Source organism: Lipophrys pholis (genome assembly GCF_963383615.2).
Source record: "Lipophrys pholis genome assembly, chromosome: 3".
Classification (NCBI taxonomy): Eukaryota; Metazoa; Chordata; class Actinopteri; order Blenniiformes; family Blenniidae; genus Lipophrys; species Lipophrys pholis.
In genome coordinates, this window is record NC_137627.1 from 28,722,771 (window position 1) to 28,733,627 (window position 10,857).

Sequence of the window (10,857 nt, forward strand, 5' to 3'; positions counted from 1 at the left end):
CTCACAGCACCCCAAAACTAATATGAAAACATTCTTCCGATACTGGTGTGTACATAAGGGCTCTCTGTCTCTGTCTCTGTCTCTCTCTGTCTCTCTCTCTCTCTTTCTCTCTCTCTCTCTCTCTCTGTCTCTAAATGTAGACATTTATTAATTTGCCATATGATTTATCAAGTCTCTGTAAAAATAACTTAATTCAAAGCATTTCAGCATTTTTTGTGTGAAAAGTCTGGGAGTAATGATTATTCCAGGCGGAATACACCTTCCACATTAGAAATCAATGCACCGGAGTCGAGTGTTTGACCCTCCCAAGATGGCGTCTGCAGTGCCAGGCAACGACCCGGAACCGGATGTTGCGTAATGCCAAAACGAACTTGTCCGGACGTGACGTTGTTTACAAGCGCTTTCGCCGCTATCTGTGGCTGAAAATGATTCCAAAGCTTGCGTAGTCAGTTTAGTTTTTTGTTTCTGAAAAACGCAGACATTGGCTCCAGGTGAGTGAAACAGCAGTCTGGCTGACGAGGGACTGAAATACTCTCACGCTGCTCTGGTCGGTACTCGGTCCGCGTGCAGGCAGACAGGAGACAGTGCAGTGCCATCGTGTCTCACTCCGGAGCAGAGACAACCCCAGTGTTTCATCCAGGGTGGCAGACGACCAACAGAACTGGGCACCAGAAGGTAAGAAACTGCTAGAGAATAATAAATAAAAAATAAACGTTGTGCTGTAATTATTAATAACCCACCGTGAGCTATTGTAAAATAACAAAAATTGATTATCACCACTGATTGTTTATCCACTTGAGAGGATCATGAATGCATGTTTTACCGGTATATTAAAGGTAATTCAGGTATTTTGTTATCATAAAAACCATTAGAGGAAAATTCATGTTTGAAGTGATATAACAGCTCACGATGAACATTTTAATTCATATTTTGCGGATGAAACGTGATTATTTTAACATTTTACAATTGCAGATTTCTAAATACCAGAATATCTCTGTTGTATGAGCTGTTGATATATTGAAAGTCACATAGTGACAAAATGTGTTGTTTTTTTATTGTGAATAGGTTGACTCATCAGTTCAGAAGTGTGACGCAGCAGCACAAGCTTCTCTGGGACAAGCAACAAGCAGTGTGTAGATTTGTTTCCTTCCATCACAGTGTTCCACAACACATTGAGTTCATTTGGGATCCATGTTGAAATGTTTGAAAGTATGTTAACTGACCATGATTAAAGTGTTTAATTTACAAAGCTGTTGTCACACTGCAACTTTATTAACCACTCAAGGGAACCTCGGGATGATGTGAGAAGTATCTTTAGACGTTGTCATGTCTCTATATTTGGTCTAAATGCTTCCAGATCATAGCAAACATTTATGTGAATCATAACAACTTAATAGAAATATAAATGTATCAAACTAACTGTCCAACATGAAAAGAACAGTGATCTACTATCTGTGTATCTGAGCTTTGTTCAAGCTTCAGCACGTCTTTCAAAATGTGTTTCTTGATGTTTCATGGTAAGAAGAGGAGTTTGTGAGCATGTTTCACTGCTGTTAGCACTGAACACCGCTTCCAGAGGGCAGCTTACAGTCGGTCCTGGAGTCCGCCGTCCTCCATGGTTCAGGTCTCTCCCAAGGTGCAACACACCTGATTGCAATGACGGCCTCGCTATTGGGCATTTTCAAAAGCTTGGTGATGACATCGTCATGACATTTCTGTTTGAGCTCATGTTTTATTGAATTTTATAATCCGTTATCATGGTTTTCTCTTGAAATACGATGGGGGCCAGGAAGCAGTGGTGGACATGTACGACCGTGAGGACCCAGACAAACGAGCTGCATGACGAGAGGAAGAGGATGCTGACAGGCTGAAGAGTGAAGAGGATGTGCTTTTCCACAAAAATAGGTTTCACAGATATGAAACAGTGGTTTTATGAGTGCTTGACCTCTAGGATAATCTGCTCCAGATTGGAGAGGTCCAGGTGCAGTCGCTTTAGATCTGGACCTGGTCCAGTATGGTCCAGGTATGAAAACACAATGAAATGTGGCCTTTTATCACTTCTACAAATAAAAGAAAGATTAAACAAATTCAATATTGATTGTTGTGCAAAATTTACTTATAATATGTCAAATGTTTTTACTTCAATAGATTGTACAGAAAAGAGCTCGTCAATAAGACACAGTCTCTCTTCATATAAAGTGACTTCCCCTGAACTTCACACTAAACTTGTATAAAACACAGTGCTATAGGTGGAAAAAAAATAAGTGGTGGTCCTCCTCTTGGTGACCTGCTGTCAGTCCTTAATACTAATAAGGACATTAACATAATATTCAGTGGCGCGTACAGACATTTTGTAAGGGTTTTTTTTTTTTCTTTAGATTTCTTTTCGAGAAAAAAACAAGTTTTAAACACTGCTTTGGTGGTGGGGCATGGACTGGACTGGAGGGAAAGAGACGGAGAGAGAGAGAGAGAGAGGGGGGAAGCGAAGGCAAGTGAATGAAAATACACATACACTGAGAGTTTTATCTCTGGTCATAAAGTATTTGCTGATTGTGATTGTGAGGAGAGGTGATTTTCCTCTGAGGAGGGTTGGTCAGCCACGGACTGCAGAGTTCCGTGATGCACCTGAACGCATCACCATGTATGGTCGGCTTGAAGCTCGTTTACCACTAAAACTCCATAAATTTGCCTCATTGTTTAATCCGCTGGGTTAAACAACAGTATTAGTGGTGTGCAGGTCAACCGCTAAGTCCTGTGTAACGTTAGGTTTTGTGTCTGAGGCCTGAAATGACTGTTGACGCTACGTCCTAATCGCGCTAGCCATCAACGTTAGCTTCAGCACTTCTGGGACTAATATAACCTTGCACTTCAAGTTAAACTACGGATGACCCCCGGCGTTTCATTGTACATCTCTAGGGTGCGTGATTCCGCGCTGTTTATGTTTGGAGACGCTCCACATTGTTTGTTTTAAGTGTATTTTACTTTTCGTGCTAGCAAAGAATGCTACCCACGGCCAGAGGCTATGGTACATGAGTGACAGGTCCTACAGCCAATGAGAGCTCCGAGCCAGCGAAAACCCTTGGCGTTCTATTGGTTAATACCAGTTCAGCGTCATGACTATAACTACAGATGAACCCCCAATCACTTCACTCCTCTTTTCTGAGCTAGGAGGCCGTCGCGGTCTCGTGAGTCTGAGATTTTTTCAAAATCCATTGCGGTTTTGGGATTTGAGACACTGAGAGTGAAGGACATCGTTGGATAGACATTTTGTCAACGGTTTTTCCACTCTTTCCCCTTTGGATTTTGTCTTTTTTGAGCCTTGTCGACGCGAATCAGGGTGAGTTTCTGGCTTGAACCGCTGAGCTAGCTGCATCTCGATCAGTCCTGTTTAACTTTCTCAATGTGAAAAATACTTATTTGTAGTTGAACTTGGATTTAAACTTGTTTGTGATGTTGGGGCGAGTTAAACTCATTTTAGTTTATTGTTTTCTGCGGTAAAGTGTGGGTGTGGGTGTGTGACCTTCTAGAAGTTTCTGCGTGTGCTTGTACATGTGCTGGTGTGCGCCTGCGTGAACCTGGCCCTCCACTGCTGGGAAAATCGGTGAAAATGAATTCAACAATGCATCACGATTCAGACCTGTTACACCCTCCATTTCTCTGGAACTGCTCCTGGCTAACTTTCCTATTCAGTCACATAATTATGTATTTACAAGAGGAAATGGTAAAATGACATCAATACAGTGCAGAGTACTTCTTAAGAAGAAAAATGTAATTGTTGACATAAAAGTGTAAAGTTTTGATAAGATTGTAAACTGATGGATTACAAACCTTTAGTTACTTACTGATCCAGAGTACTGATATCAGTACTTAAGGGCCATCAAGCCTAGTTAATACTTCATACACACACAAACAATGCATGAAAGGTGTGCATTGTGAACCACCTCCACCAGCCTTTTTTTTTTTTTACTTTTTTTTTTATCACTGCATCATGAAAAGATCCAACACCCTCGTATTTTGTGTTTTTGAGGTCTCCCTTACGTGTCTGGGGCACAGCACTTCCCTCTTCGTCGGTTGAAGCTGTGGTGCCCCGACAGGGTAAGTACAGCACACTTTGTTGTAGGAGGAGTTTGTTTTCTGCCGTGTCTGATACGCATGTGCCGTGAAATGTCTGACGCCTTTGACTTGTTTCCCAAGGTGCACCTCAGCGACTCCGACGGAATGCCGGTCCTGGTGCAGCTGCTGTGGGACGCGGCGGTCCAGCAGCTGACACCACCTCCCCTTGCGCGGCTGGTGTCTCCCCGGACACCGCCGCCGGCCAGGGGGTCTCCCAGGTTGGTTGTGACGGGTCACATAGACGGACCAGATTTTGTGTGTTGTTCTTCAGATACCAGGTGCTGATTTGTGACAGGCAGGTTTATAGTAGTCGTGAGGCGTCGGCTAGTGTAGCAGAGCGGTGCATCGGTGAGGACTATTTACACACCTGTAATGAGGAGTGTGCTGTGCCAGCTGATTCCATCGAGAGGCCAGCTGTGGATTTGTTACACTTGTCATGGTAAGGTTGGTAAAGAAAAACAACCTTAAGCTCGATCCCATTCCACCTGAACTGGGATGTTTGAAGAGCATAGAGCAGCACCTGGTAGCGTTACACATGCCCTTTATGAAACTGTTGGCTTTGCCTAAGGGGGGTCAGAATGGGGTGCATGGGCCAGTCACCTGTGTACCAGCCAACATCATTCAGACCACTTGCCAAGGTCCAGTATGGAAGGGTCTTTGTTACAAGTTAAGTTGAAGCGTAAGTTAACGTATAAGGGACATTACGAGTATCAGTTTGTAGATACTGTACATGTAAAACAGGCTCTAGCATATTTAAAGAGGACTAATGTCTATCAAGATATTGAGTTTAATGAAGAATGGGTCAACGAGTTTTGTAGGCAGCAGGATGAGGAAGAGGCTGAGTGTGGAGGTGAGGAAGAGCAGATTGATGTAAAGGCAGAGTTGACCCATCAGGAAGGTGATCAGGCTGAAGCTGTTGAGGAAGAATCAGCAGACATATTACAAGATGAAATGTTACATGACAGACAGACTCACTGCATGTTTCAGGACACTTGTCTTATGCCTGTTGATATTGGTCAGGAAGCATTGGATCAGTATTTTGAGGATATAGTCAATATTATTCGACGAGGGTTTTAGGTTTCTTCATCCTATTAGAGGAACTCCGGCATTTTGGCAGTCCGTTAGGAAAGATGTCTTTGCTACTCTTCGTCAGTGTGGGATTCCATCGTGGTTTTGTTCATTTTTGCCTGCGGATATGCACTGGTTGAACCTCCTGATCAGCATCCTGAAACAGGAGGGCAGATCGCAGACGGCGGAGGATTTGGAGTGGGCGGAAAGGTGCAAGTTGTTGCGTCGCAATCTGGTCCCAGCTGCCAGGATGTTCGATTACAGATGGCATTGTTTTTTGAAAGAAGAGGTTCTCATGTCATGCTCAAGCAATTGGCAAAATCATTAATTATTTCTATCGCGTCGAGTTTCAGCAGCACGGGTCTCCTCACATTCACTGTTTGTTTTGGATCAAGGGTGCTCCCCAAATTAATAAGAAAACAGACGAGGAGGTAGTTGACTTCATTGATAAATACGTCACATGTGAGTTAACCTCAGACGATGACACAGTATTGGACATTGTGTCAACGGTTCAAACGCATTCCAAACGACACTCAAAGTCGTGCAAAAAGAACACAATGTGTCGTTTCAATTTTCCCAGACCTGTTTCTCCGCGGACATTCCTTTGTAAGATAAAAGAATGCAAGTGTGACAAAGAAGGAGGCCATGAAGGAACCTGATTCAAAAGACAAGCCAGTCTGCAAGTGTTTTGAGAATGGCAATACGATGTCTATAGATACAGCTCAGAGAGTCATGGAAGAGGTTAAGAAAGCCCTTAAGAAGGCAGTGGAAGACGACGGGCATTATGCTAGTACTGAGGGCTTTTTCAAAACTTTAAAGATCAACCAAGACATTATGGAAATGGCCTACAGGAAGCTAAAGAAGAAGAAGACGGTCGTCTATAAGAGAGGGCTGAAAGAGGTTTGGGTTAATCAGTATAGTAAGCAATTGTTGAAGTGCTGGAACGCCAACATGGACCTTAGCTTTGTCACCGACGCCTATGCCGTAATAATAATATACATCATATCGTACATTACGAAAGCAGAGAGAGAAATTGGCCTTTTATTGAGCAACGCACAAAAAGAAGCAACAAAGCAAGGAAATCTCTCTGCTAGAGAAGCTCTTAAGAAGCTGGGCAGTGTATATTTACACAACAGGGACGTTTGTGCCCAGGAGGTGGTGTATAGGCTAACAAACATGCATCTGAAGGAGTGTTCCAGAAAGGTAGTTTTTATCCCGACCGGTTCAAATATTGTTAAGATGAGTTTACCCCTCGGCGTGTTAAAACAGAGGGCGTCGGACTCACGATCTGAGTTCGGCTTACTTGTGGATCACAAGTACAGTTGACGGGTACAAGAGCAGGCCTGGTGGCGACATTTTCGAGGACATGTGTATCGCCACGTTTGCGTCGGAGTATCGTGTTCTCTCCAAGAACGAAAAATCTGAAAAGAAAATCCCGTTGAGAAATAATTTGGGCTTCATCTTGAGGAGAACACGATCTCAGTTTGCGGTCGTTCAATATGTGCGCTTCAACTTGGAAAAGCAGGAGGAGGCTCATTTCCAGAGTCTGCTGCAGTTGTTCCTTCCTTATAGAACTGAGTCAGCGCTCAGACCTGAAGGCTTTGAGCTCTTTCAACAGTTCTATAACGACGGTGAGGTCAGGTTTCGCGACGGCTCTGTTCATTCTGTTAAAATGGTGGTGGATGAGAATAGGGCCAAGTTCGAGGTTGACAGTGAGTATCTGGAGCAGGCACAGGAGATAGCTGAAAGAAGCTCCAAGGGGTTGAGGAGGACGCTTGGGGTGCGCTTTGTCCTGAACAGGAAGTGGAATGCCCAGAATGTTTAGAGCAGGGAAGGCAGCAGCAGGCAGGTGAGATAGCGGACGAGCAGCTAGTGGAAGCGGTGGAGAACGTTCCCGATTTGGTCGTGGGGAGGAAACCGTAGTGGTGTCTGCAAAAGGTGATGGGTAAGAACCCAAAGCCTTTGCATGTATTTGTGACGGGTGGCGCTGGGACGGGGAAAAGTCATTTAATCAGAACTATTCAGTACGAGGCAGGGAGACTGTCCACACTTTGTCCTCAGCCAGACGATGTTTGTGTTTTGTTAGCGGCCCCTACGGGCATCACTGCATACAATTTAAATGCAGCCACAATCCATAACACTCTAGTTTACCTTACATCCCTTTAGGTGAAGATAGACTCTGAGAGCTAAATTGAGTCACCTCCAAATTCTAATCCTCGACGAAATCAGTATGGTTGATCACAATCTGTTGGCATACGTCCATGGGCGCTTGAGGCAGGTCAAGCAGATAGGAGCCTTTTCCCCGTTCGGTAATGTTGGCATCATTGCTGTGGGAGACTTCTATCAGTTGCCTCCCGTTAAAGGGAATCCGCTGTATAGCAGTCAGCCTCGTGTGGACCTGTGGGTTAACTTTAGTGTCGTGGAGCTGCAGACCGTAGTCAGGCAGAAGGACAGCGTGTTTGCAGAGTTGCTCAACAGGTTTTAGAGTGCGTTCCAAGGCCACCCCGATGTTAGAGAGCGGCGTTAAACTTTTAAAGGTGTGCAAGACCGGCGAGGAGAGCTCTGCCTTGCATATTTTCCCCACGAACGCACAAGTGAGCATAATCTCAAGCAGCTGTTTGAGACGTCTCCTGATTATGTCACCATTGAAGCCCAGGACTTCATCAACAGCAGGACAACGGGGAAGTTAGTAATGATGGTAGGGCACCACAGTTGTGCGTCGGACACGTTGTTACCTGAGAGTTTGTGTTTGGCCAGGAACACACGCGTTATGCTCTGTAAGAACGTGGACGTAGAAATATGTTCCGTCCCTCCTTTGGGTTGTAACAGCAGACAAAGAATTTCACTGTGCAGAGTGAATTGTTTGTCTGCTGAGTCAAACTGAGCTTCATCGCAGTGACCCGGTGCAAACGTAGTTTAACTGTTTATAAGGACTGGCAGTAACCATCATGTTGTGTAGTTTGTCGCTATGAACTTTAAAGCACATTTTTATTATTATGAATTATGTATTTATTGTGAGGCTTGTATTTATTCAATTTTGTGTAGAATATAACTTATTTATCTGAATTATGGGTGTAAATCAGTATTTTTTAGATATTTATTGTGTCCAGCTTCAACCTGCAGGGTTTAGGGTTCGTCAGTGTAATCATGTGGACGGTGAGGACAGTAGAATAATGTGTCCCAGCAGAGGTTGTTCGATCCAACCTCTCCATGTTTCCTCAGTTCTTCATGTGTTCATACGTGGCTGTGAAGCCTTTATTGATGTCAAAAATTAAGAGGTGTGTTGTTAAATATTTTGGAATCATTAACTTGTAATAGCAGCTGATGTTCAGCACCAACATGTTATGTATGAACACAGTGGGAAGACTTTAACAACTGAGCTGTAAATACTTGCAGTACTTTGTGACTGGCCTGCAATGTATAAAAATATGTTCACCTGCTGTTAGTCGGTAATGTTACTGTGTTTCTGTGTGTGTGTCTCTCTCTCTCTCTCTTTCCGTCCCCGGTCATCCCACTTTAAAAACAAAAAGCACCAATGATGATGATGTTCACTGATTCTCTGAGATCCTCTAAGATCTGGATGAGATGGAGAAGTGAAACTGAGGTGTCTTTTATTGTTTTTAAACACTCCTTCAGCATGTCTTTGCTGCCGAACAGGAAGTCTGTCTGTCTGTCTGTCTGTGTGTGTGTGTGGGGAGGTGAAGATGCTGCAGCGTCTCTGCTTCTGAACCTCCCCGTGATGCTGATGTGGAGAGGACACGGCCATGACTGTTCAGTTATTTCTGTCCTCTCACCCCAACTTAACAAATCTCATCCCTATGTCATTTAAGTTGAATTGATTTATTGTTTTGTTCACATTCCAAGTTTCAATAAAACTGTTGTTTCTGAACATTTTGCTTCTTGTTTTTCCTGAGTTTAGAATAGAATCGACATTATTAAAGTCAATGTAAAGATTCACGTGGAAACTAAAGTGTAGAATGTCTTGGTGTAAATAACTATTGATGGAGGTCCAGCTTTACTTTGCAATGTTTGAACAACATGAACAGCCATACGGAGACATTTGAACTGATCAACAGGGAGTTTCTTCTCTACACATTGACGTGTTTCTACCCTGGTATGTTGATGTCGCCGAGCCAATTTGGAAATTTGTTGTGTTTGGAACCAGTCAGCCATGAACTTTAGACACTAGGAGGTGCATTTTGACACATGCAGGATTTTGCTCCATCTGACTGCTCCTCTGGCCGCTTTAAATGTTGATAAAATTTAAATGTTGAAGGTTTTACCACAAAAAGGACTTTTATTTTGAAAAATGGAGGGGAGGGTTTTTTTTTTATTTTTAAAGCCAACTAAACTGATGTAGCTCATAGCATAGAGGCCACCATCTAACCCCAACAAAGCACACTAGCATGTGAGCTCATCCACAAAGCACACATTAGTACACATGGCAGCTTCATTATATAGCCCACGATAGCAGGTCAGCTCATAGACAAGGACTGTCATGGTATTGCGCAATCCTGGGTGTGACTGAGGTGACACTGACGGAACATTCCGGAAGGTATGACGTCATCCTGGGTGTGGGTTTACACAGCGGGGCATGGCCACCTGCCACAATTAGTGGCTCTGTACAGAGTGTGAGTGGATGGATTTTACGAAAATATTTTGGAAACAACTCCTCTGAATCCATACTTTTCGGGCACATATTTGGATAAAAATATCATTTCTTGAGAGGAATTTTTGTCCTTTCAGTCTGTGTGGGTTTGGAATCAATCACACGTAAACTTTAGACAGTAGGAGTCGCTGTTTGACGCAGCGATTTTGCTCCATCAGACTGATAAATTTTTTCTGGAAATCGTGGGTGAAAAAAATCTGACAGCATTGTTCTCCCTCATCAAAAAGGTCATTTTCCCCACAATTTTTACATCGTCGTGTTCGGCAGGTTCTTGTGGCGATTGTGATGTGCTCGTTTTGTGGCTCAGAGTGATGGTTTAGTCACAGTCGCAGTCACATTTGTTCGGACTGTTCCGTCACGGTGGTTTTTGAGGCGAAATTTCGGTTTTCCCATGTATTTGGATGAGAGGAGGGAGGAGGCGTGATTCGGCATTGGCAACTTTGAGGGCTTATAAAAACGAAACCGGAGCAATAATAAAAAAAAAAATTCAGAATTTTTGAAGAGGACAATTTCCTCTGTCATATGATACAATTTTCAAGCCGATGCGACCTTTGCCCTAGGGGGAGATAGCGTTTGCCTTTTTGGGTGAAAATCTTAATTTGAAAGGCAAATTGCGGACTTCCTGTTGGATTTAGGTGATTTGTAGGTCTCTATGAGACGAACAAATGAGTTTTCGTTTGATCTCTCTACGACATTCCTACGGGCCGTGGTGGACGTTTTGATTTTTCTAGGTAGCGCTAGAGAGCCATTTTGGCACTTTGGGGGTTAATTTTTACATTTCCTTGTCATTTTTGCCAGTCTTGATGAGCTTGCCAAATTTGGTGAGTTTTTGAGCGTGTTTAGGGGGTCAAATATGGGCAAATGTACGAATTATTTTGTGAAAAAAAAAACGAAGAAGAAAAAAAAAAGAAACAGAAGAAATACAATATGAATTCGCCAGGTCTTTAATGCTGGGGCACTTACTATAGGGCCCTGGCCTTTATTCTCGGTTGCGTACGAAACACAAT